The 26,248-nt window shown below is 44.5% G+C and overlaps 1 pseudogene; it reads right to left on the bottom strand.

The window, feature by feature from the left end:
- Positions 1 to 24,531: 24,531 nt before the first annotated feature.
- LOC119055072 (keratin, type I cytoskeletal 18-like) lies at positions 24,532 to 25,809 on the bottom strand (annotated as a pseudogene).
- Between the last annotated feature and the right edge of the window lie 439 nt (positions 25,810 to 26,248).

Raw genomic sequence — 26,248 nt, forward strand, 5'->3', positions numbered from 1 at the left:
CATTGGTTTCAGTTCCAGTTTCCTTCCTATCACTATTGATTCCCTGTATATTTTTTTTTATTTCAGTTAGTGTAGCCTCATTTTTTCATCTAATTTGCGACCAAGTTCAACCAATTCTGTGAGCACCCTGATTACCAGTGTTTTGAACTGTGCATCTGATAGGTTGGCTATCTTTTTGTCGCTTACTTGTATATCTGTTCTTTCATTTGGGCCATTTTTTTTTTTTTGGTCTCAGTGTGACTGTTACATGTGAGGGGTGGAGCCTTAGGTGTTCTCCTGGGCAGGGAAACTCATGTTGCTGTGTTCTGACACTGTATGTGGGAGGGGGTCTGAGAGGGAACAATGGCACTTGCTCCACCTCTGCTGGATTTCAGTCACTTCCTCTGCTACCCACAAGCAAATTGAGCCCTTCTGGTGCTGATTTCCATGTGGGTGGATTTGTATATGTTCTAGGATCCTGTGGGTCTCTCCAAAAACTCTCCTGTAAGGCTGGGAGTTTCCCCCGGCACCTCAGCTCCTACATGTGAGGGCAACTTTGCCCTCAAGTCCCCCTGTCTGCCACAAATGAAAGTAAACACTACCAAGACATGATCTGCTTGGGGAGGAGAGGTGGCCAGTTTCTCAGAGGAAAAAGACCCAGAGTCCCTTCCTCCAGGTGCTTTTATTGGGTTGTAATACACAGGAATACAGGGTGGCAAGGATCAAACAGTAGATAACATTTCAAAGAAATCTGAGGGCTTAGTCTGAGTCAGAGTCTGTCAGGAAAGAGGGTTTGCAGAAAGTTTGGGAGACATATTCATTTCCTGCTTGGACCATTAACATATGAATGAAAGCGCTTCTAGTAAAGCAGATTTCACAGGATTTTTAGGAATCCTTTCTTATACTAGATTTACCCTGATACTGCTCTAGCAAGGCAAGGAGCTGCACCCCTCCCCATCAGGTTTTCAGGTTTAGGTGGATTAGAGCCAGGAAGTGCTTCTTCCAGAGGACATGGGGACTTGGGCTATGTCACATAGCTGGGGAGCAACAGTCCATTGCTCCCTCTTTGTTGCAGCCCCCCGAGTCCTTCCATGATGGTCTCCCAAGTGATTGAGTCTGGCTTAGGTTGCCCCTTGCTGTGAGGAGTCTTACCCATCATCAACATTGACCATGCTTTGGGGGACAGGGGAGTAAGCTGAGGTAGCATTTGCTACCAGACACAAGCTTTTGTCTCCTTTGGCTCGCATTCCGGAGGTCACTCGCTCATCCTTAGTCATGGGGGTTAGTTACAATTCCTGAAACCAGGTAGAGTGGTTCCCAACACCCACAGGTATTTTCAATGGTGTTTTGAGGCTTTATTTCTCCACACTGGGACCCTGAGTTGCTCTGTCTGTCTCACTCCCCAGTTTCACCTGGTTTATTTGTGTGCGAATGTGGGACCGGCTGCCTTGTGTCCCACGCCCCTCCACAATCCACTGCCTCGATGGGTCCTCCAGCTGCTGCCTTGCATACCTGGGAGTCCGCCAGCCACCACTTTGCCTCGAGCCCTCTCTGCCAGGCCACCCAACTTCACCCCTCCTACCTGTCTGGATGGGTGTTTCTTCTTTAACTCCTTGGTTGTCAGACTTCCATACAGTTCAGTTTCCTGTCACTACTAGTTGTTTTTTGTTTCTAAATTGTTGTTATCCTTATTTTGATTGTGTGAGGAGGCACAGTGTGTCTACCTATGCCTCCATCTTGTCAGGAAGAGATGAACCTTTTGCTTTGCAGAATGGTGCCCAACCAACTGAAAGAAGCTGGTCAGGGCTAAAGGTCACACTTTAGACAGGGATTTATCTTCCTATAAGATATTGTTATAATGCATTAGAATAACAGGACTCTACTCTTTGTTGTACTGGGGACAGATTTGTCAGTCACTCTTGTTTGCTCCCTCCCTCTGGCTCCTCTGGCATCTGCACTCATCTTGGCTTCTGGCCAGCCCAGTGTTTGACTTGCCATTGCAAGAAGCAGGACTTGTTTTAATCACATCTACAATGTTTTCCCCCTCTGGCTTCCTCTTCATCTGGAGATTTTGTGTTTAGATGACAGGGAGAATATTCTAGCTAGAAATTGCCTGTGGGAGAGAAGCTGAAGGATGTTCTAACCCAGGATTACTGAGACAACCATGACTTCCAGGCTCCTGTGTCCCCTCCGAGAGCATTTTTCAATCCAACCAGTGCATTTCTAGCTTGGTCATGGCCCAGTCCACATGTGCCTGGCTGGGGTCCTTTTGTACTTCAACTGCTCCCCAATGGCTGCCATCCCTCATGGACTCCAGACAATTGACTCTCCCCTGTGTTACCCACTGCTGTGCCCTATTAGGCTGATTAGATACCCAGCACCATCTACTTTCACATTAGCACAGAGACACAATTCCCTTGGACTCTCTTCCTAACCTGATCAACCTCTTCCTAAGCCTGAGGTTTTCCCCTGCCTCACTTGTGCAGCAGCATCTGAGTTGCTACTGTCTGCATCCAACACCATCTGGTTATTTCCTTTTCTACATACCCAGTCACCTTGAACTGAATCAATATCATGGGAAGCAGTAAGGTGAGAGAGGAAAAGGTGCTGGGTCCCCTCTGCAGGGCATCTGGATGAGGAGGCTCATCCATGACTGCTCATCCTATCCCCAGTTGAACAACAACAGCACAGTGGTCTGGACTTGGAAAGCCATCACTATCCTGGACCCTAAGCCCTAATATCATTAGCCTAGTTCTTTATAACTAAGCTTGGCTCATTCACTCATTCAAAATAGCTTTAGCATCATGTACCTAGCTTTGTCACAGTGGCAGGAAGAATTATGAAAAAGCTATTGTGTTGTTGGGTGTAAAATATTACATCTATGAAGAATTAACCAACAACATAATAAGTCAAGATACAAATGAATATGGGAATGTTCGAGGGTGGTCTGTAATTTGTTGTGGGCGGGGGGGGGTGGTTAGGAGGGAAGTGCTGTGGGGATTCAGAGGATGGCAAGATGACTAGGCACTGGGTCTCCTGGGGAGACCCATCAGGAATTGACACAGGTCTGGATGCTTTCAAGAACCTAGACCAGGTGGGATGGCTGGAACCAAGACAGGGAGATCATTTCCCCACAGAATATCAGAGTTGATTTCAGTCTAACTGAAGCCAAGGGTTCTTGTCAGGGACAATAGAAGATGAAGAGAGAAGGTGACCCTTCTTTCTCCAACTCTGGGGAAAAATCAAGAACTCAACTCTCAAAATAAGTAACATTTATTGCTAAAACCATTTTCACAGATTAACCTATTAATTCCCCCAAACAATGCTATGAAATTGGGATTATTATTATCCCCCATTAAAAAATTATTTATATATTTTAGAGTGAGGGGAAGGGAGAAGGAGAAGGAGCAAAACATCGAAACATTGGCGTGGGAGAGAAACATTGATATGTTGTCCCTTGCACACCCCCAACCGGGGATCTGGCCTGCAACCCAGGCATGTACCCTGACCAGGAATCTAATCAGTGATCACCACACCCAACCCACAGAGCTGCACCAGTCAGAGCTATTATTCTCCATTTTTTAACTATAAGGACCTGAGGCCCCAGACCTATATCAGGATTTGAACCTGTGTGTCCTCAAAATACTTTCTTTTCTCATGTCATGCTCCCCACCCCACCCCATGCAGCCCTGATCCCTCTTTTCTCTGGGTCCTGGTGACTAATTCTTCCTTGGCAGACATTGTGGTTTTTTATCACTTTGTCAGTGAAGTCATCTGGATGCTGCTGCTGCTGCTTTTGCCACGCCCATTGTCCCATGTCCTTGCTCCCTATGGCTCCTGACTGCTGGAGCAAGAGCTCAGCAGCTAATGTTGCTTGTTGTTTTGATTTTATACTCTTGTTTTTGAAAGAACATGAACTGAGTTCCCCTGGGCTGAGCCAAGGTCATTTAAGAGATACACTCAGTTTTCTAGAACAAAGTATTTCTTGTATACCAATAACCCGCATCCTTATCTCAACCTGAGTCCTCTGCCTTCCCAGGGCTCTCTATGCTCACAGTACCTGGGGCAGATGTTACCTTCCCTTTTCACTTGAAGTCTTGAGGTGGATCATCAATCCCAAAGCCTTTTCTTCAGCGCTCTCCTGGATTTTAGAAATGGGGCATGTTTGTTGTTGCTGTCGGTGTCCCAGAATTCCAGGTGGCTGTGCAATTAGGCACCCACTGCTCCTTGTGGAGGAGATGTGGAGGGAAAGCAGAAGCAAGCTAACATATATTGAATAACTTCTACAGCCTAGCACAGTGCATTATATATATTTCAAAGTTTAATCACAGTAGTAGAGTATAAATATTATTGACCTCATTTTACAGTTGAGGAAATTGATAGAGAGATTTAAGTAACCTGCCCACGAAAGACAGAGGCAGGATTCTCTTAATTCTGATCCTACTACATCCAATTTAAACTTTACCCTTTAGGCAATAGGGAATTACTGTGAGTACCAAGCAGGAACTGAAAGGCTAAAGTATTTTGGGAAGATAAATCCGACAGTGAGTGGGGTGAGTAAGTGAGTGGGGTGTATAGGAGAGAAGCAAGGCCAGAGCTGTGGGAACCAGTTAGGATGTAGATTACTACAACAATGTCACCTTGAGACATTCCCAGGAGGATGGCAGGAACTCAAAGAAGTGCCAGTTGCAAGAGACTCTGAGAAGCAGAAATCAGCAGTTCTCGGCAGCTGTGTACTCCCAGACATGAGAAGGAAGCCCTTCTTTCAGATCACTTAGGATCCCAATGGGTGTTGGTGGCCTATGCCAGGGGTGAGAACAACTGTCATTTCTGCTCAGGAGTAGAAGTGCATGTGTGGTGAGTGGTGCTTTGCTCTGCTCCTTGGCAAGACTGGAGTAGGTTGGCTGCTCTTTATGGGTAAGGCCCACGCTTTTGAAAGTTCTGTTTATGCAGCCTGGGATAATGCCTCATGTGAGCTCAATAAACAGTAATTGGCAGTGGTAAGCTCAGAGTGTCTGTAAAAGAGAGAGTGAGCAATCACTGTTTATGAGCAACTCCCTTCTAGGCTGAAGCAGGAAAATGGGTCTCCTTTACTGATGGGAAACAGAGGCTCAGAGTTTATATGGCTTTCCCATGGTTGTCTGACACTTAGGATTCATAGTCCCCAACTCTGATGTGGAATTCTGCTGCTTTCCCTAGCTTTTCTCTGGTGTCTGACAAACAAGAGGAATGAATGACAAGTCTTCACAGGAGAACAGCAGTTTATGGTTTACAAAACTTCTCCTCATTCAATATCTCATTTGCTCCTCATACCCACTGGGTATTATTGAACTCATCTTATAGATAAAGACACCGAGGCTCAAAGAATTTAAGGCTGTGGTCATTCCACTGTGAATGATAGAGCTGGAATTCAAAATGACACTTTCTGACTCCCAGGTCCACAGCTCTTTCCAGAAGCCATGTGAACAGGGAAGCAATTAAAAAATTGAACATCAAAGACTAAAAAGAGAGGGTTTGGGAAAGATGTTGAATGCAGCTTAGATGGTACAGGAGGTCTTCAGGTTAAACATAACAAAAGCTTCTGGGCAGCCAAGATTGTCCACTACAGTTGTGAGTTCTCTGAGGAAATCAGTTTATTTGCAGGAGAGTGAGCACACTTTGTCCCAAAGGTAGATGATGGAAGAGATGACCTCTAGAAAGTCTCCCCACTTCCTACCTGTGGATGTTGTAAATATAAGGAAGCAAGACAATGAGTAAAAACTGTGTTAGCACTTGTCTTTTAGGTGCCAAGTAAATTAGATTGATTGGATGGATGGATGGATGGGTAGATGAGTGGATGAAACTTAAGAAAACTACACATCCACTCAGGCAACATGCCCCATGATCCCACTTACAACTCCTAAACAACCCTTCCTACCTTCTAGCCCATCCACATTATCTCATGTTATAAATGACATTCCCAACCCTGGAGAAAGAAATGGGGATAGCACTGAGAGAAGTTGGAAAGTATTGATAACTTCCTCTGTTTCAGAAATGAAGAGGAAGGTATAGAATGGAAGGCCTCTCCCCACCTGTCCTCTGGCTGGCAAAACTTTTCTGAAGTCCTGCTCTGCACTAAGAGTCAAGACTCCTGGATTCTAAGCCCATGGGAGCAGCCATCTTTCCATGGGGCAGTACATATGGTTTTGCAGTTGAGTTTAGAAAAGTGAAGAACTTAGAAAGGTCCAAAAGGCCAAGAACTCTCTTGGCTCAATTTCCCTTTCCTCTGCTATTCTTTGCCCACTTTTCAAAGAAATATTGCAGTGGGGCCCCTCTCAAGCCAGAGATGGGAAAGGCCAAAGAGTTGGAGATGGTCCATATAGGGCTGTGACTTTGCTCTCTGCTCAGGCTCATCTGCCACTTACCACTAGGTGAACAGTAGTTTTATCCTAGAGAACTCATGGGGATGGGCATCCTGAGCCTGGGTTCTATCACTGAGTATTCCTAGTGTTTAACACAGCACCTGCACATAGTGGGCACTCACTAAATATCTGATGAAAGCATGAGTAAATGGATGAAATAATTAGCTGTGATCTTTCTGGATCTTGGTTTTCATATCTGTGCAAGGGGATTATAATACTGGCCCTCTTGCTCTTCAAGCCATCCCTCAAGCCTTAGGAGTAGGTAAATGGATAGATGCATATAGTGTTTATATATCATAAGGTTCTGGGTCCACAGTATGGACTATACAGTAGTTGGCATTTGAGCCACCTCCCTTCTGTTCCCTCTTTGTACCTACTATATGCCAACAAGACCTGCTGCTCAGCCCACCCCTGCCATAATACTCACTTCTCCAGAGCCTTGCTCCCCTCTCCCTTGAAACCTGACTGTCCCATGTCCCATGCCTTTGGGGATCTGTGCTCTATGTTAACACACCAGTGATACTATTTGCCCTTTTTGAACACCTATGTGTCAAGCATTTAGAGTATCAACAGAACAGCCAAACCTACAGAAAATCTTGAGAGTTTATTTAATCCAACCTGAGGAGATGTCCAGAATCAAGATCTTGAAATGCTCTGGAGAATGGCAGATTGGCAGCTCTTTTTATACATTTGGAATCAAAGGAGGGAATGTGGAGAAAAAATTGCCTGAAATCCATTGGTGGTAGATTAAGGAGGAAGCAAAGAAAGCAAGGCAGAGAAATCACTATGATTGGATAAAAAATAAAATGAAGAGATGTACTTATTTCACATTGATGGTTTTAAGATAGTCAACATTTTTAAACTTTATTTTAAAAAACATTTTGTTTATTTATTTTTAGAGAGAGGGGAAAGGAGGGAGAGAGTGAGAGAAACATCAACTGGTTGTCTCTCGCACGCCCCCTACTGGGGACCTGTCCTGCAACTCAGGAATGTGCCCTGACTAGAATTGAACCTGTGACGTTTTGGTTGACAGGATGACACCCAACCCACTGAGCCACACCAGTCAGCACTTAACTTTATTTTTTATTGTTTACACTATTACAGCTATCCCCATTTTCCTCCCTTTGTCCACCTCCATCCAGCCCTTGCCCCCCTTCCCTCAGGCCATCACTACACTCTTGTCTGTATCTATGGGTCATGAATATATGTTCTTTGGCTAATCCCTTCACCTTTTTTCCAGTTTTCCTTCTCTACTTGCCTCTGGTAGCTGTCAGTCTGTTCCATGTATCCATAATACTGTTTCTATTTTGCTCATTAGTTAATTTTGTTCATTAGATTCCACATTTAAGTGAGATCATGATATTTGTCTTTCATTGACTGGTTTATTTCATTTAGCATAATAATTTCCAGGTCCATTCATGCTATCACAAAAGGCAAGAGTTTCTTCTTTTTTGGTGCTATTATTCTATTGTGTAAATGTTAAGATAGTCAACATTTAACATTTACAAAAATAGGGGTGGTATACAGATAACAAAATCATGTACTCCCGTGAGGGTGGTTATGCCTCCAGGGGTCTGAAATAGAGGGTTATTTTGGTATTTCAAAGGTTTGTTACCCTAGGTGCACAAAAACAATGGATAAAGCTGGCTTGAGGCAAAGGTGAACCTCTTACTAAAGCAGATATATATGTGGAACACACTACCCACCTTGACCTTCTCAGTTAGGAATTTATGACCAGATCACCCTGTAAGGTTACTTGTAGTCACTGAACTTATAGATTTCTTACAGGATCCATTTTTTTGTTCACAAAAACATGACCTTTAATTCTCATAGCAATCCTCCATGGGACTCAGAGATGTGAAGCACACTGCTGACAGTTATGCTGTACTAAGTAGTAGAACGAGGATTCCAGCCAGGTCTCTGATCTCACACCTGGGGCTGCTGACCTGACAGCTGTGGGTCCTGGTGGCTGACGGCCTACTGGGGTAGGCTGGATGGGGGGGACATTTACTGCAGTGGAAGGAGCATAAGAGTCAGAGATTAAAGACCTGAGTTCAAGTTCAAGCTGTGCAACTTGCTAAACTGTATTCCTTAAGCAAGTTATGTCAATGTTCTTTCTAATTCTCTATCCTGATCTAATTATTGTGAGGATTGAAAAGCAATAGTATGTTCAAACCATGCAGTTCACTATAAGGTGTTTCTCTGATATTGAATATGATTCTGTAGGAGGTCTTCTAGAGGTATTGATTGGTCACATAAAGACAAGGTTATAGTAGTGGGATTATAGACACCACATCAGGCTGGCACAATGCTTTGGTGAAATGGCTCTTTCAAAGCTCCTCAAGTCCCATTAGGAAGGACTCTGCCCTCGAGGTCTGAGAGTTCCTCACCCATGGCAGAATCCTGACTTGCTCAGTCTCCTGGGCTTCAGATCCACCATCTGAATTAACCTGCAGCCAAGTTGCCTCTTAATGAGCTTGTCCACCTCTGGAGACAACAGTCCAGCATACTTGGAGGCCCCTTCCCACATGCACTCAGCCCAGGCCCTTGGGCCTAAGGAAAGGATGAGCTCACTTATGAACTTGTCCCAGATGAGCCTCTTATGGAAACACTGATAGACCTTAAAGACTAGAAGCCAGCTCTAGCAGTGCCTTTCTAAACCTCCAGTTCTGAGCTAAATATCGTCCTGGAAGGGAAGATGGTGTGGATTTGGGGGGTGGGACAGGGCGGGGAGGGATGAAGGAGAGTGAGGGAGGAAGCAGTTAGAAAATGGGAGGGGGAGAGAAAGAATAAAGAAAGGAAGCACTGATGGTCTGAGGGAGAGAGAAATGAAGAAATGAGAAAATACAGAGGCACGGGAATGAGTTTTAGGGAAAGAGACAAATGAAAGAAGCAGGAGAGACGCAGCAATCAAGTGTTGCAGTTATTAACAACCACACCTAAAACAAAAGCAAACTAAGAGGACAGCTAGATCAGGAGTGAACCATAGAAATGGAGATCACATGGAGGGTTAGCAACAGGGGAGTGGGAGAAGGAGAAGGGGGGAGAAGGTACAGAAAATAAGTAGCATAGACGGTAGGTAGAAAATAGATAGGGGGGAGGACAAGAATAGTATGGGAAATATCCAAAGAACTTGAGACACATGGTCATAAACTTAAGGGGAGGAATGATGGGGGAGGGGTGTGCAGGGTGGAGGGGAATGAAGGGGGGTAATAGAACAACTGTAATGGCATAATTAATAAAATATATTTTTAAAAAAAGAAAGCAAAAAAAATCAAGTGTTGTTGGGAATGGCAGTAACTTTCAGCAGCCCTGTTTGCAGTAAAAGGTGATAGTTTGGTGAGGAAGCATAGGGTGATGACCTAGGCCCTGGCTGGGTCTGGCCACCTGCTAAAAGCCCTTGGTAATTGTTTAACTGCTGTGGTGATGATCAGAACAGAGACAACTTGCCTGTCCATACAGCTGTGCTGTCTGCCTTTCCACATCTTTCCTAGGAGTCAGGCCTGATATTAGCTTAACCTCATTGCAATATTTAAGGCAGCCTAGAGTCCCAGCCAGTCTGTCCATGGTCTTGGGAATTGGGTGGCGCTTCCCCATAATGCTGGTGATGGTGGTAGTGGTGTATTCTTCATGTAGGTAGTTGTGGGTTTGACAATAGCCTGGCTGAGTGAGGGTGGAATTGTAGCATAATGTAATGAGACGGAGCTGAGGCAGGATAGTAAGTAAGAAGCTAGGAAAATTTTTGGCAAGTGGAATAGGGCAACCGAGGTAGCTTTGTCAAGGTAGCTTGACAAACTGGGAGAGCAGTTTATCCCAGATAAAGAAGGTCACCTCTCTAGAGATAACATCTAAACTTCAGTTGTATTTTAGCTCCAGGCTCAGAAAAGCAGCAAAACCAGGTAGGCATGCCAGGACCAGCTGCAAGGACTAATGACCTCTGCCCTATCACTGACCAATCAGTGGAGACCACCTGAAAGGGTACACCTGGAAAACTAATGAATAATCTGCTGAAACCCTCCCCTGAGACCTCCCCTGAGAGAGAGATAAAAGCCTCAAGACAGAGGACTTTAGGGAGCACCCTGTGTTATTCCCTTTTCCCTCTTTTTCCCTTGCTTTTCCCCCCACAGACACACATCTTCTAAACTGTAAGGGACCCCAAGACTTGCAATCAGGGAGAAGCAGGCTATGGTGGCTCCTCCCAGGCTAACTCCCTAAACCTGTCCCCAAGGCCCATTTTCTCTGACTTCCCAATGAGCTAAGGCAGCCTGTTGCTCCCTCTATGCTAAGTTCTTCCTTGCCTCACTGTCCCCAACTTTAATAAATGCATCCTCACAATCACCTGGACTAGTGTTATGAAATCTTTCTGATAGAAAGTCAAGGACCTATGCACTACAGCTGGCCCTAGATAGACTCACTCAGGGCCAGGCCTCTGTCGGGTAGCAGTGAAGCCTCAGAGACATGGGAGAAATCTGCTCCTGAAGTTGCCATGGAGGTAAATAAAGCACTGATGTAGAACCAAATTAGGAGGGTTAGACCCAGCTGAGCCAAACCAGACTCAGCGGGTTCTATGAGCTGGCTAGACTTGTGAGATATGGCATTCCCAGAGGTGAGGAGTCCTGGGAAGAGAGAAGGGGACCACTGAATCTCCAGCACAGGGGAGGAAAAATAGGAACTGGAGGACTGTGAGACAGGTTTGGGAAATTCACTGCAAACAGCATGTGCAACTAGATTTGCTTTCACAACAATTATGCTTGTGTCCACAGCCTTGGTTCTTGGGATGTGGGATGAACTCTCTCTGATCAAAGGACCCTGCTGTGTGGGCTGAAAGATGACACTTTGGGTGATTTGGAGGAAGGATGGGTATGCTATGCTGTTCTAAGCCTGTAGCACTTAGTAGCTTCTTAGTAAACATTTAGGGGCAGGTAGATTGAAAACCTCAGAGGAAGCAGGAGACTGAAACTCTTTCCTCTTCCTCATTGTCCCCCCCCCCCCGATTTTGGGAGGGAGAAATGGGTCAGGAAAGAAGGAAAAACAGGTGCATTTTCTCACTGGCAAGAATGGAAGAGGAGATAGATAAATGAGTCTTGTCTCCCTTCTCCCAGGTTCCAGAAGAGCAGATAATGGAACCGTTCCTGTCCCTGTGGGAGGATAAGCCATTATTTATGAACTTTTCTGGAGGGGCTCTGAGGGGATCTCCATTTTGTTCCCCTTTCCCAAGCTGGGGAAAGCTAGAGGAGGGGCTGGTGGTGCTTAAGGCTTAGTGCTTTCTTAAAGGCATAGGTGCTGGAGGGCTGGTGTTCTGCCCTTGGCAGCTTCCAGTGCAAAACAGAGAGGTGAAGCTCAGACCTCCTGCAGCGAGAAGCCATTGGTGGCCAAGAATGAGACCCAGGCTTCAGGGAAGGAAGGAGCTTGAGGTTTTCTACCCACTGTCCCCCACCCCCTTCTTAGAGATAACTTTTCTGGGCTCTGCTTGTGTTTCCCCTGACATAGCCAGTAGGATCGATGGAAGTCCACCTGACCAACAGGCACAAAGCAAGGAGAAAGCCTGGGCATTTGAAGTGGAGGGTGTAAATAACCTTTTCTGTACCCCAGGTGTTATAGGGGGCAGGAAATACCCCATGGATATCCTGGCCTCTCTCCTGGTCAGAAAGAGAATAACTGAAGTTTCAAGAAACCAAACAGAAAAGGGTGAGAATGAGATGAGAGAGAGTTAGGGTGTGGTGTTTGGAGAAACTGGAATGGAAAAGTGAGGGAGAAGATAGAATAAAGAGTGGCTAAATGGTGAAAATTTAGGATAAAGGTGAGGGACCAAAGAGTGGATTGAAAAACATGGTCAAGAGGAACAAGACATGGGGTTGGAGAGCCAGAGGGACAGGCTGATGGGAGAGGCAGAGAGGAAAGGTGACAGAGCTACTGCAAAGCAGGAAAAGAGACTGAAGAGCAGGGATAAAGGCAGGGGCACAGACGAACAGTGAGGGAGGAGGGAAGTGGGCAAGGGGAGGTGGGGACGAGTGGGAAGCTAGCAGGGGAGGGAAGAATTAGGTGCCATGACCACAGGAGGGAGGACAGCCACTAGCAAAGGAGAGATTGCTGCCTTTTCCCTCTTTCATTGTAATTGTTATCAATAATACATCCCTGAGAAGCCGCCGTTGACAGCAATTAAAGAAGCATTTATGCTTCCAGAGAAATTAAAATGACTTCCTCTCACCACCCCACACTCTTTGGGTGACAGTCTCTAGCAATGAGCTCCCCGGTGGTGTGCAGGGAAAACCAGGGACACCCTGGGGAGGGGATGGTCAGGGGCCAGAGAGGCTTTACCACCCCCTCCCCTGTGGTAGAATATCTGAATACTTTACACCAAGCTCGTATGTGTGGGTAGCTGTGGAAGATGGGAGTATAGAAGCTGGGGATTTCAAATACAGCACAATCAAAAACCTTTCCTGATTACTACTGCCAGCAAGCAGGAGAGGGAGGCTGGCTGCCTCTTCAGTCTGCTGGCTGAAGGTGACCCCTGTCTCTCTTTGCTAACGTACCAAGAATCTGGGAGGCTGAGCTGTGAGGGCTCCTTTCCAGAGCTGATTTCAATTCAGCAGATCTCAACTAAGCTCCTGCTATGTTCCAGGACCACTGATGGCAGTGAGGGTGTTTCAGAAATGAGTAAGAGGGTCTCTGTCTTCCAGGAGCTTATTATCTGGTGGGGAAGGAACACATGGAACTACACAAAGAACTGGGATACCAGGCAGATGGTGTAAGGAGGCATTAGGAGCATAGTACATCAATAGAGGAGGGGACGGAGGGGGTGAGAGGGACAGGTGAGTGGGAACAATGCTTTCCCAGGAGGTGGGGCAAAGGGGGAACAGGGAAAATGATCGTGGCTCCATCTCATCAATACCTCCATGAACCAGGCTTTGTGCTGGACATTTTATATACATTACCTCTTTTACTTGAACCCTCACAGCTACCCTACAAGGAGGCAATCAATTTAACAAACTAGGAAACCAAAGATTAGTGATCTTGTTGGAAGTCACACAGCTGATAAGTGACAAAGCCAGGGTGAAAGATAACAGGCTTCCTGCTTCCCCCTGGGAATGTTTTATTTCAGAGCCTACTTGTTCAGCAATTCCACGTCTAGGAGTTTATCCTACCGATGTCCTTGCACTTGGGCACAGTGACATTATATACCAAGTTTCTCACTGTGACATTCTTTTTCATACCAAAAGACTGGAAATGTAAATGTCCATCTTAGGGAACTGGTTAAACAGATTTGTAGACCGTGGAATACTATGGAGTCATCAAGAGAAATAAAGAGCATTGTATGTATGAATATGGAATATTTTCAGAACACACTGTTTAGTAAAAAGTGAAAGTACAGAGCAATGTGTATAATATCATGTCATTTGTTTTACAAGGGTGGGAGAAAGAATATTTATACATAATGACTTTTGCATAATGTATATATGGAAGGAGATACAGGAAACAGATGATGTCGATTGCTTCATGTTTGGAGATCAAGTACGGAGAATTTTCATGGTATACTCTTTGGTAGTGTATGGGTGTTGGACTTTTTGAATATGTTTCTTATGAAAAATAAAGAAATAAAATTAAGAATAAATGTTCTGGTTTAGGTGAGGTGGAATGTGAGGATATAATAGTTACAGGAAGCAGTATAGTGGAGAGGTTTTTGGTATTAGCACTAGAAAGACATGGATTTGAATCTGCATGCTGGCACATTAGCTACAAATCTTTGGATAAGTTACTTAACCTTGTTGAGTCTCAGTTGACTCATGTAAATAGAGATTTTCCTTCCTCATGGATTCTTTGAGTTGGGTAGACATGTGATGATACAGACATGTGCTTAGTAAAAAGCCTGTCTGAGCTAAGTGCTCAGAACATGACAGCTGTAACACTGTAGGCCCCAAGAGAAACCAAAACAAGGAGAACTGGGTGCTGCTCATGTCTGGGTGCTGATGGGTAGAGGCTGCGTGGAGCTCATGAGACTGTGAATGCTGGCTCAGCAGCAGTGCCGCCTCCTGGACTGGGTGGAGTTGGCCTCCATCAGGAACTGCAGGCTCCAACAAACGTTTCCTGATGTCCAGAAATCCAAGGGCAACCCCAGCCCTGCACAGACTTTAAGGTCATCTCAGTCTTCTTTCATGCAAGTAGCTTCAAGTGGTCCTCAGAGGCCTTTCTCAGTGCTCAAAGGCAGCACTGCCTTTCCTGAAAGTGGGAGCCTTTATCACAGGGAGAGGGGCAGAGGGGTGTCAGGACAACCTGGTAGACTGGAGTCCAAACTATGGGCTTACTCCATCTCTCTAAGCCTCAGTTTCCTCATGTGTAGAATAGAGATACACCTATGAAGATCAAATATGTGGTAGAAGTGTTAGTATGGACGCAGGAAACTGTGTAGCATGCTTTTGTTTTCTGAGGATGGTTTTGATACAAACACTGTGGAGACTGGTATGTGGGTAGACAAACTCAAATAAGGCCTGTCAAACCACAGCAGGATCAGCTAGAGATTCATAGTTGTGTGATGAAGCTATGTAACTGGTGCTCCTACTGCTTGGAGTCGGGGGGTTGTAGGTGGGCTGGTGAGCAGTGCATGGGAGGAACAGCTGAGAGGGCTGCAGAGGCTTTTCTGGAGCTTTTCTCCACTCATTCAACAATCAGGAATGAATGTCCTTTTATTGGTTCTAGTCGGAGATTCCAAGAAAAACTAAGACCTAGGTGGCTTCCTTCCTGAGAAATCCCCAGGCAGATGTGGAGGCAGAGATCATTCAACAAACACTTATGGAACCAGTTGTTATGAAAGATGCCCAGAATGGAATGGCCCCAGTCCCTGCTCTCTAGAAGCTTACAGTGTGGTGGGGATGTTCATTCCTAGTACACAAAGCTGCATTTTCACAAGAGGAAATTACCATTGTGTCAGTCAATTGTGTGAGAACTGAAGGCATGTCGGGGATGAGTGTTCAGGACCAGGAAGGCTTAACCAAGAAAGTCTTCCTGAGGTGGATGGGAACTGACCAATAGGACTAGAACCAAGAGGCCACACTGAGAGGAGTGGAGTGACCTGTGTGGAATGCTGGAGAGCTGATGTTTCTTCAGGAGAATAGCATGTAATGAGCTAAGGAACAGAGGGCTGCTGGAAGGTGAACTGGGACCCTCGGGCACATGTGGGTCCCTCTCCTAAACTCCCTCTGGCCAGGCAGCTGTGTTGCTGCCTGCACTGTGGCAGAAAATAAACTGCTTATTATTCTACCCTCAGCCTCACCTGGGGTTTCACCCTGCCAACCGCCAGAGGGAACAGGAGCTGTAACCTCTGGCAGATGCAACAGCGAGACCAGGAGTGCACATCACTGACCTGACCACTGGAGTCGCATGCCTGGTTGTCTCCTGGCTTATGCTGACTTCAGCCAGCCCCAGGCCCCAAGCATCTGAATCGCTGTTTTGTATCTGAGTTAAAACCCACCCACAAAAGAATTGAGAAAGATGGTGACAGTAGGACGGAGTGAATTTCAGCTCCTGTACATGTGGGTGAAAATCCTGGCAGATCTACTGAGAAACAGTGCAATCAACCAATGGTTCCCCAGCATTTATGAAATTAAGAGACCGGAGATTGTGATGGACACTGAAGGACCAGACATCGGCAGGTCAGTGGGGTCTCGGGGAACTAGGTAAAGACAAGAGCGGTGGTGGGGGCTGCACCCGTGGCCAGGTGCCCCAGTGCTGCCCCCGCGGTTGGAGTCCAGAGGCATTGGTCTGAGACCAGCGCCAGAGGAATCTGCCACAGGCGCCCGGGCACCCAGTGGCCTCAGTAGGCGACCAGTGCCGGTCATCAGCTCCCTCCCTCCCCGTATAAGCAAGGCTGGGCAACACCGGGTAGAGACCTGTCTGCTTGAATTTACAGAGAGGGTTACAAAGACAAAGGCCTGTGTCCAACTGTGGACTCTGTGGTCGCCAGCCCAGGAGAATTGAGAGGCACATCGTTGTCACCAGTCTGGCTGGGGATTGGGCTGGGATGAGAGGCAGGCTTTCTGGAGAAGTTTTTTTTTTGGAAAGTGGACTGAGGTGTTCTCCTGCGACGGCACCTTGGCTTGCTTCCCACCCAGCCTGGCAGCAATCCACAGGAGGGTGGAAGCACTTGAGTCCCACCACAGGACTGGGAAGGACAGTGCCAGATCCCCCAGGACCCAGGCAGCCTGGTGGGTGTGCGGGCACCAGCACCCCAGTCTGGTAGCCTGGCTGGCACGCACGTGTGGGCACACCAGCACCCCAGCCCACAGAGAGGTCCTGCTGCAACCAGAGAAACCGTTTTGGATAGTTTGAAACCAACAAGGGAAGGTTTTGTTGTTGTTGTTTGTTTTCTTTAGTAACTTTTATTTTTTAGTAATCTTACATATTTAAAATTTTATTATTGCTTTATCTTTCAATACTTTGTTCCTCTCCTTTTTTTCCTGTTTTAGTCCTTCTTTCTTTCTTCCCAAACTTATTGCTTTCTCCTCCCTTCTCCTGCCTTTTTTTGTTTGTTTGTTGCTTTGTTTCTTTTACCCACAAGAGACAAAAACAACTGGGAACTGCAAAAAGACCAGAGTGGGGCCCAAAGAGGGGGCATTTCAACAGTAGGGACAGAGAGACAAATTTCACTTTGCTATAGCAGAGAAGCCACAAGTTGCTGCATATTTGTATTATTATTATTTTTCATTATTCTCACTTCTTTTATATTTTAATAGTATCTTTGTATTCCTCCTCTTTCTGTATACGCTTCTTAGTCTTGGCTGGTTATATTGTATTATTTGACAGGCTTCTCCTGTTTTTTCCTCCACAGTGTATTGCTAATTTTCTATACTTCATGCCACTTGTTTTCCTTTAGCACACTACCCAAAGCTCTATACCCCCTATTCAGACAGATCATATAGAGTCTGTCATATGATTGTTGCTCTAATATTATTGTAAATAATAGCTGTTCTATACAACTGTAAATACTTCACAACACATCTTCTGGATCTTAGCCCATTTTACAGGTTCCTGAATTCTATTACTTTAGTGATTAACTCTATTTGCTCACACGCTACACCTATTTACTATTCTTTACTCTCACCTTACCTCAAAATCTGACTGCCCTCAACCACACTGCTTTCTAGTTCCAACTCACAAACCTTCCCTCCCCAACAAGACACTTATCTTTTGTCCATCCTTTCTTAAAAGTGGCAAGTGGGGTTGAAGATTATGGTTAACACTATATATAGCCTAATGATCCTCTATCTCATCTCTACCGACTGTGACTGTAAATATCATAAAATACTCTTTTGCTATGATAAACCATTTTGCCTCCCCCTCCAACTGATCACACACACACACACACACACACACACACACACACACACACACACACACGTAGGTGGAAATGGAGAACATCAAGATACCTCCAGGAGACTGCACCACTGAATTTCACAGTTTTTTTTTTAACTTTTATTATTGATTATGCCATTACAGTTGTTCTATTTCCCCCTTTATTCCCCTCCACCCTGCATCCCCAACCCCTACCATTCCCCTCCTTTAGTTTATGACCTTGTGTCTCAAGTTCTTTGGATTCTATATTTACCCTACTATTCTTGCCCTCTCCCCTGTTTATTTTCTACCTACTGTCTATGTAGGTAGAATAATTTTCTGTACCTTCTCCTTCTCCCACTCCCCTGTTGCTAACCCTCCATGAGATCTTCATTTCTATGGTTCACTCCTGATCTAGCTGTCCTTTTAGTTTGCTCTTGTTTTAGATGTGGTTGTTAATAACTGTGAGTTTGCTGTCCTTTCACTGTTCATTTTTCTTATCTTCTTTTTCTTAGATAAGTCCCTTTAATATTTCATATAATAAGGGCTTGGTGATGATGAACTCCTTGAATTTGATCTTATCTGAGAAGCACTTTATCTGTCCTTCCATTCTAAATGAAAGTTTTGCTGGATAGAGCAATCTTGGTTGTAGGTCTTTGGATTTCATGAGTTGGAATACTTCTTTCCAGCCCCTTCTTGCCTGTAAGGTCTCTTTTGAGAAATCAGCTGACAGTCTGATGGGAACTCCTTTGTAGGTGACTGTCCCCTTATCTCTTGCTGCTTCTAGGATTCTCTCCTTCATTTTAATCTTGGCTAATGTAATGATGATGTGCCTTGGTGTGTTTCTTCTTGGGTCCAAATTCTTTGGGACTCTCTGAGCTTCCTAGATTTCCTGGAAGTGTATTTCCTTTGCCAGATTGGGGAAGTTCTCTTTTATTATTTGTTCAAATAAGTTTTCCACTTATGGCTGTTCCTTTCCCCCTTCTGGTACCCCTATAATTCAGATGTTGGAGCGTTTAAAGATGTCCTGGAGGTTCCTAAGCCTCTCCTCATTTTTTTGAATTCTTGTTTCTTCATTCTTTTCTGGTTGGTCATTTTTTTCCTCCTTTTGGTCTACTCTTTTGATTTGAGTCCCAGTTTCCTTTCCATCACTATTGGTTTCCTGTGCATTTCCATTCATTTCAATTAGTTTAGCCTTCATATGTTCCTCTAATTTGTGACTAAAATCAACCAGTTCTGTGAGCATCCTGGTCACCAGTGTTTTGAACTGTGCATCTCAAAGTTTTGCTATTTCTTCATCACTTAGATTTATGGGCTCTGGGGCTTTGAGATCTTCTTGAGCCATTTTTGATCTGTTCGTGCACATTAAGTATGAGGAGCAGAGCCTTAGGGGCGGGGCAGGGCCTCCAGGGCAGGGTTGCTGGGTTGTGACGCTGTATGTGGGGGCGGGGTCAGAGTGGGGAAATGGCATCCCACTCTCCTGTTTCCTGCCACTGGGTGAGGAGCAAAGCCTTTGGTGTTCACCAGGGTAGGGTAGCTTAGGTCCCTGGGTAGTGACGCTTATGTGGGGGTGGGGTCATAGCTAGGAAATGGCGGCCGTCTCTGCTGCCTCCCATTGCTGGGACCCGCTTGGTCCTGTCTCACTGTCCACTCCCTCTCTGGTCTATCGGCACAGGAATGCGCCAGTATAGTCAACCCGCCGCCCTTCACCCTTCCCGGATCTGCCGGTCGCTCACTGGGTCGCTCACTGGGTCGACCCTTTGCAACCCCATGCCTGGGATCCGGGCCCTTGAGTCCATCTGACCGAATTTTCCTGTGCAACCCCGCTCCACCAGCTGCGATTTCGCCCCTCTTACAGGTCAGGCTGAAGAATTCATTGTTATCGGACTTCCGAGAAGTTCAATTTTCTGTGTTGTGGCTGTGTTTTCTGTTGCTAATATTTTATTGTCTCTAAATTTGGTTGTGTGAGAAAGCACGGTGTCTCCACCTATGCCTCCATCTTGGCAGAAGTCCGAATTTCACAGGTATTCTACCACAGAAGTTCACATCATAAACCCAGGGAGTCACAACAGATCAATTTAAGAAGCTGAGGCGAACAAGAAGAGTCTCACAAACACTGGGATGACAAATAAACAATCCCCAAATGAAAGAAAAGAAGGAAGCCTCAGAAAGAATGTTAGATGAAATAGAGGCAAGTCAACTATCAGATATTGAATTCAAAGCACTGGTTATCAGGAAATTCAAAGAGCTCACAATGAGCTACTAGAAACTACAGGGGAGCTACAATGAACTCACCACAAACTATATCAACATGAAAAAGGGAATAGAAACTATCAGCAAGGGCCAAGAGGAAATGAAGAATACAATTTCTGAACTGAAGAACACCATAGAAGGAATCAAAAGCAGGATCAATGAAGCAGAAGATAGGATCAGTGAGTCGGAGGACAAAGTAGAAAAAACCTCCCAGAAACAGCAAGAAAAGGAAAAGAGGCTCAGAAAGAATGAAGAGGGATTAAGAGAAATGCAAAACAATATGAAATGTAATATCTGAATAATAGGAATACCAGAAGGAGAAGAAGAAGAACAAGGGATAGAAAACCTATTTGAAAGTAATTTGAAAGTAATTGAGAAGTAATGACGAAAAATTTCCCTACTTTGATGACAGAAAAAGTCACACAAATCCAGACAGTCCCAATCAAGAGGACCCCAAAGAGGCCCACTTCAAGGCACATAGTCATTAAAATGGCAAAATTCCAAGACAAAGAGAGAATCTTAAAGGCAGCAAGGGAGAAAAAGGAAGTAACATACAAGGGAGCCCCAATAAGGTTAGCAACTGACTTCTCAATGGAAACACTCCAAGCAAGAAGAGAATGGCAAGAAATATTTTAAGTACTGAGAACCAGAGACCTACAACCAAGGCTACTTTACCCAGCAAGGCTCTCAATCAAGATAGAAGGCCAAATAAAGAGCTTCCAAGACAAAAGAAGTCTAAAAAAAATATGCCTTCACCAAACCAGCTCTACAAGAAATACTAAAAGGACTGCTTTAAGGAAAAGAGAGAGACAGAGACAAACACAGGTACAAAAATGGCAATGAATAAGTACCAATCAATAATAATCTTAAATGTAAATGGATTAAATACTCCAATCAAAAGACACAGAATAGCTGCATGGATAAGAAAGCATGACCCACACATATGCTGCCTACAAGAGACCCACCTCACAGACTAAAGGTGAAAGGCTGGAAATAAATTTTCCAAGCAAATGGACAAGAAAAAAAAGTTGGGGTAGCAATACTCATATCAGACAAAATAGACTTCAAAAAAAGGGCCATAAAGAGAGACCCAGAAGGTCACTTCATAATACTCAAGGGAAGAATCCACCAAGAACACATTAATATTGTAAATATATATGCACCCAACACAGGGGCACCCAAATATATCAAGATAATCTTAGAGGACTTCAAGAAAGACATTGACAGCAACACAATTATAGTAGGGGATTTTAACACCCCACTGTCAAAAATGAACAGATCTTCCAAACAAAATATCAACAAAGATATTGCAGCATTAAACAATATCCTAGATGAAATGGATTTAACTAATATATATATAGAGCCCTTCATCCTAAAGAAGCTAAATACACATGCTTTTCAAATGTACATGGAACATTTTCAAAGATAGATCACGTGATAGGACACAAAATGAGCCTCAACAAATTCGAGAAAATTGAAATCATATCAAGCATTTTCTCTGACCCATTTATGATAAAGGCCCTCAGCAAAATGGGAATAGAGGGAGCATTCCTCAATAGAATAAAGGCCACATACGAGAGACCCACAGCCAACATCATACTCAATGGGCAAAAACTAAAATCTTTCCCACTAAGATCAGGAACAAGACAAGGTTGTCCACTCTCACCACTTCTATTCAGTATAGTATTGGAAGTTTTAGCCACAGTGATCAGGCAAAAAAAGGAAATAAAAGGCATCCAAATCAGAAAGGAGGAAACAAAACTGTCATTGTTTGTAGATGATATGATAGTGTACATGGAGAATCATATAGACTCTACCAAAAAACTTCTCGAACTAATAAATGAATTTGGCAAAACAGCAGGTTACAAAGTCAATATCCAGAAATCAAAGGCATTTTTGTATACTAACAATGAATCAGCAGAAGCAAAAATAAAAAAAAATCCCATTCGATATAGCAAAAACAAAAATAAAATATCTGGGAATAAACCTAACCAAGGAGGTAAAAGACCTGTATGCAGAAAACTACACAACATTGAAGAAAGAAATCAAGGAAGACACAAATGGAAACATATACTTTGTTCATGGACTGGAAGAATTAACATCATCAAAATGTTCATACTATCCAAAGCAATTTACAGATTCAATGCAATGCCTATTAAAGTACCAAAGGCATATTTCACAGACATAGAACAAACACTTCAAAAATTTATATGGAACCATAAACTGCCCCAAATAGCAGCCGCAATTTTGAGAAAGAAGAACAAAGTAGGAAGGATCATAATACCTGATATTGAACTGTATTACAAGGCCACTGTAATCAAAACAGCCTGGTACTAGCATAAAAACAGGCACATAGACCAATGGAACAGAACAGAGAGCCCAGAAATCAACCCAATTCTCTATAGTCAATTAATATTTGACAAAGGGGGCAGTAACATAAAATGGAGTAAAGATAGCCTCTTCAACAAATGGTGTAGGGAGAACTGGACAGCTACATGCAAAAAAATGAAACTTGAGCACCGACTTACACCATACACCAAAATAAATTCAAGGTGGATAAAAGACTTAAATATAAGCCGTGACACCATTAAAGTCCTAGAGGAGAACATAGGCAGGAAAATCTGAGATATTTCACACAGCAACATTTTTACTGATATGTCCCCTAGAGCAAGAAATATAAAGGAAAGAATAAATAAATGGGATCTCATCAAAATAAAAAGCTTCTGTGTGACTAAAGAAAAGAGTATTAAAATGAAAAGACAACCGACTGTATGGGAAAACATAATTGCCAATGATACCTCAGACAAAGGTTTAATCTCCAAAATATACAAAGAACTCACGTGACTTCACTCTAAGAAGACAACCAAGCCAATTAAAAAATGGTAAAAGGATTTGAACAGACACTTCTCCAAGAAGGACATACAGGGGATCCAGAGATACATGAAAAGATGCTCAATATTGCTAGCTATCAGAGAGATGCAAATTAAAACCACAATGTGATAACACTTTACACTGGTCAGAATGGCTATCATAAACAAAGCAACAAAAAACAAATGTTGGAGAGGTTGTGGGGAAAAGGGGGCCCTAGTTCACTGTTGGTGGGATTGCAGACTGGTACAACCATTATGGAAAACAGTATGGAATTTTCTCAGAAAACTAAAAATGGACCTGCCTTTTGACCCAGCAATTCCACTGCTGGGATTATATCCTAAGAACCCTAAAACACCAGTCCAAAAGAACCTATGCACCCCAATGTTCATAGCAGCACAATTTACAATAGCCAAGAGGTGGAAGCAACCTAGGTGCCCATCAGTAAATGAATGGATCAAAAAATAATGGTACACACACACAATGGAATTCTATGCAGCAGAAAAAAAGAAAGAGCTCCTACCCTTTGCAACAACATGGATGGAACTGGAAAGCATTATGCTGAATGAAATAAGCCAGGCATTGAAAGACAAATACCATATGATCTCACCTTTAACAGGAAGCTAAGCAACAAAACAAAGAAGCAAGCAAAATAAAAACAAAGACACTGAAATAGAGAACAAGGGGACAGTGACCAGAGGGGAGATGGAAGGGAATTTAAGAAGGAAAAAGGGGAGGGATTTGGAGGAACAAATATGAAGGACACAGGGATGAGAACTAAGGGGGGTGAAAATGGGAGGGAGGTGGGGAGCACATGGTGGGGGGGCTGGGATGGGAGTAAAAGACAGAAAACTATACTTGAAAAATAATTTAAAAAAACCCTGTACCACACACACACACACACAAAAACCCACCCACAATGGAGATGGTGACCGTGTCTCCGTCATCTGGGCTTCCATGCCTAGCTGAGGCCTAGTGGTTCCACATAAATATTGTCTGCTCAACTATCTGGGAAGGGAGAGAAAGAGAGAAACGGGGCAGGAGGTGAGCCCTATCAAGTAGCCCCATGTGAATGGAGTCATGATGGCTCACTGTCCATGGGAGAACCAGGAATTCTGGGGTGGAGAATAATTAAGGAGAGTAGTCACCTGGGGGAGGAAGAGGAGCCAGAGAGAGTAAGCAGGGTCTTTAGTGGTATTCTGGTGGTTTACTTGTTGAAGCTAAGAAGGGTACACATGTGTTCATGATCGTGTTCTTTGTATCTTTCTGTATATTTGAGTAGTGCATAAAACATTTCTGTTCAGTGACCTTGATATTTCATTGAGTTTTCCCCCAGCATCTTTGTTACACTTCACTAATCCATGGAAACTGATGCTCTACTCTAAGTTTAAAGCTCTAAGGAGGGAATTCCCAAGACTCCAACACAATCCAAGCCCTGTCCTGCTCCCTGCCCTTTTTCCAACTTGGTCTTCCTCTATAAAGTCCTGACTCCATGAGGAGGGAGAACATTTGCTTTGGGCTCTGGGCAGTGGCTCCTGTGTGATCTATCATTCAGTCCCCACTCAGATACTTCTCTGCTCAGATCACCCTTGTCCTTCTCACTCCCCCACCCACACCACTTTTTTCCTTCTTTTTTTTTCTTTGATGATCTTTAAACTTTTCACTGGCCTTCTATACTGACAAGGATGCCCCACTTTTACTGCCTTTAACACTTCAGAACTTTGGTGTCATTGACCTCAGACACCACTTTTCTGTTCACAATTCTGTGGGTGGTGGTCTTTTGAATGAATTGTATGGAGTGGCTGTTGTTTAGGGCACCACCAAGATTGAAGTCCTCCCCTTCTCCCAGTAGGCTGTGGTAGGTGGTGATCTCAGCTTCTGACTTGACCTTGATGTTCAGAAGGGCCTCACACTCCTGGGCCTGGCGCTGCCCCTCTGCCCATGGATGGGCCAGCTCTGACTCCAGGTGCAGCAGAATCCCTTTGAGCTGTTCCATGGCACAGCTCATGCATGGCACAGCTCATGCATGGCACAGCGTGTCTCCACATCCCTCAGGCTGTTCTCCAAACTGGATTTCAGATTTCTCAGCAGATCCAGGTTGATATACAAGGACTGGTACATATCAGCAGCTCCTATCTCAGTGGTTTGCGAGATGATTGCTCTGGCGTGCTCCTCGGTCTGCTGGGACCAGTACTTGTCTAACTACTCTCAGTTCTTGCAAGCCAGCTCATTATACTGAGCTCAGATGTCTCCCATAATCTTGCTGAGACTGACCAACTCCACAGTCAACTCAGAGTTGGCAGTCTTGTTTTATAGACCATTTACTTCTTCCTCATGGTTCTTCTTTATTAACAAAAGCTCCTACTTGAGAGCCTGGATCTCTGTCTCCAGCGACAGCCAAGTGATATGGATATCATTGCTGTCATCAATGACCTTTCAGAGCCCATTGATGTCACTCTCCACAGTCTAGTGCATGGCCTACTCCATCTCATACTTGGCTATGAAATCATCAGCAGCAAGATGTGCATTGTCAATCTGCAGAGCCATGTAGACATTTTCCACAGAACTTGCAAAGATCTGAGCTCTCAGGTTTTTGATGGTCTTGAAATAATTCCCCCTGTATCTGACTTGTGGTCCCTTCTTCTCAAGGTGTTCTTGGAATTTGCTCTCCAGTTTCCAACTATCAGCTTCCAAGCTTCTCACCCTCTCCAGGTAGAAGGGCAGGTGGTCATTCAGACATTGTATAGTCTCCTTCTTTCTCTGGATGCCCCCTGTGCCCCAGCCATTCCTGGAGCCAGGCCCCAGATTCCCAGCCACCCTGCATGCTGGTGGAGTGGGACATGGATATCCAGGAGCCTGAGCCTCTGGTACCTGCATAGGCACTGATCATGGTGCTGGCCAGCCAGACCCAGTGTCTGGTTGACCACAAGGAGCTCAGTGTCCAGTAGTTTGTGGAGAAGCTGGAGCAGGTGCTGAAGTTCATGTTGTTCAGGGAAGAAAGCAAGCTGAGACTTGAGTTCAAGCAGCAGTCTCTTTTCCTTCTTTATTTCCATCTTCCCGAGACAAATGCTTTATGAAGGACCAGGGAAGTGGAGCAGTCTAAGAGTTTCCATAAGAAAAAATTTCTTGTCTAGGAGTTGATGGATCCAGAAAGGTGACCAAGAAAGAAGTTGAAATTCCCTCCCATTTTTGTTAGTCACTTGAGCATGTTCTTAGAGCAAAGAGACAGTTATTTATACTTTAGGGGGATCCTGTTGGCTTGGAGAGTTAAGACCAAGCCGACAAACATTAGAGGAACTGTACTCACCTTGGCAAGGCTGTAAACTCTGTGGGGCAGAGACTTCTGTGATGGTGCTGGGCACACAACAGGCCCTGAAGTCATGCTTACTGGGAAGGTGAGAGTGCTATCAGAGCTGGAGAAC

Source organism: Artibeus jamaicensis, unplaced genomic scaffold (assembly GCF_021234435.1).
Source record: "Artibeus jamaicensis isolate MK-2021 breed Jamaican fruit bat unplaced genomic scaffold, CSHL_Jam_final contig_475, whole genome shotgun sequence".
Taxonomy (NCBI): domain Eukaryota; kingdom Metazoa; phylum Chordata; class Mammalia; order Chiroptera; family Phyllostomidae; genus Artibeus; species Artibeus jamaicensis.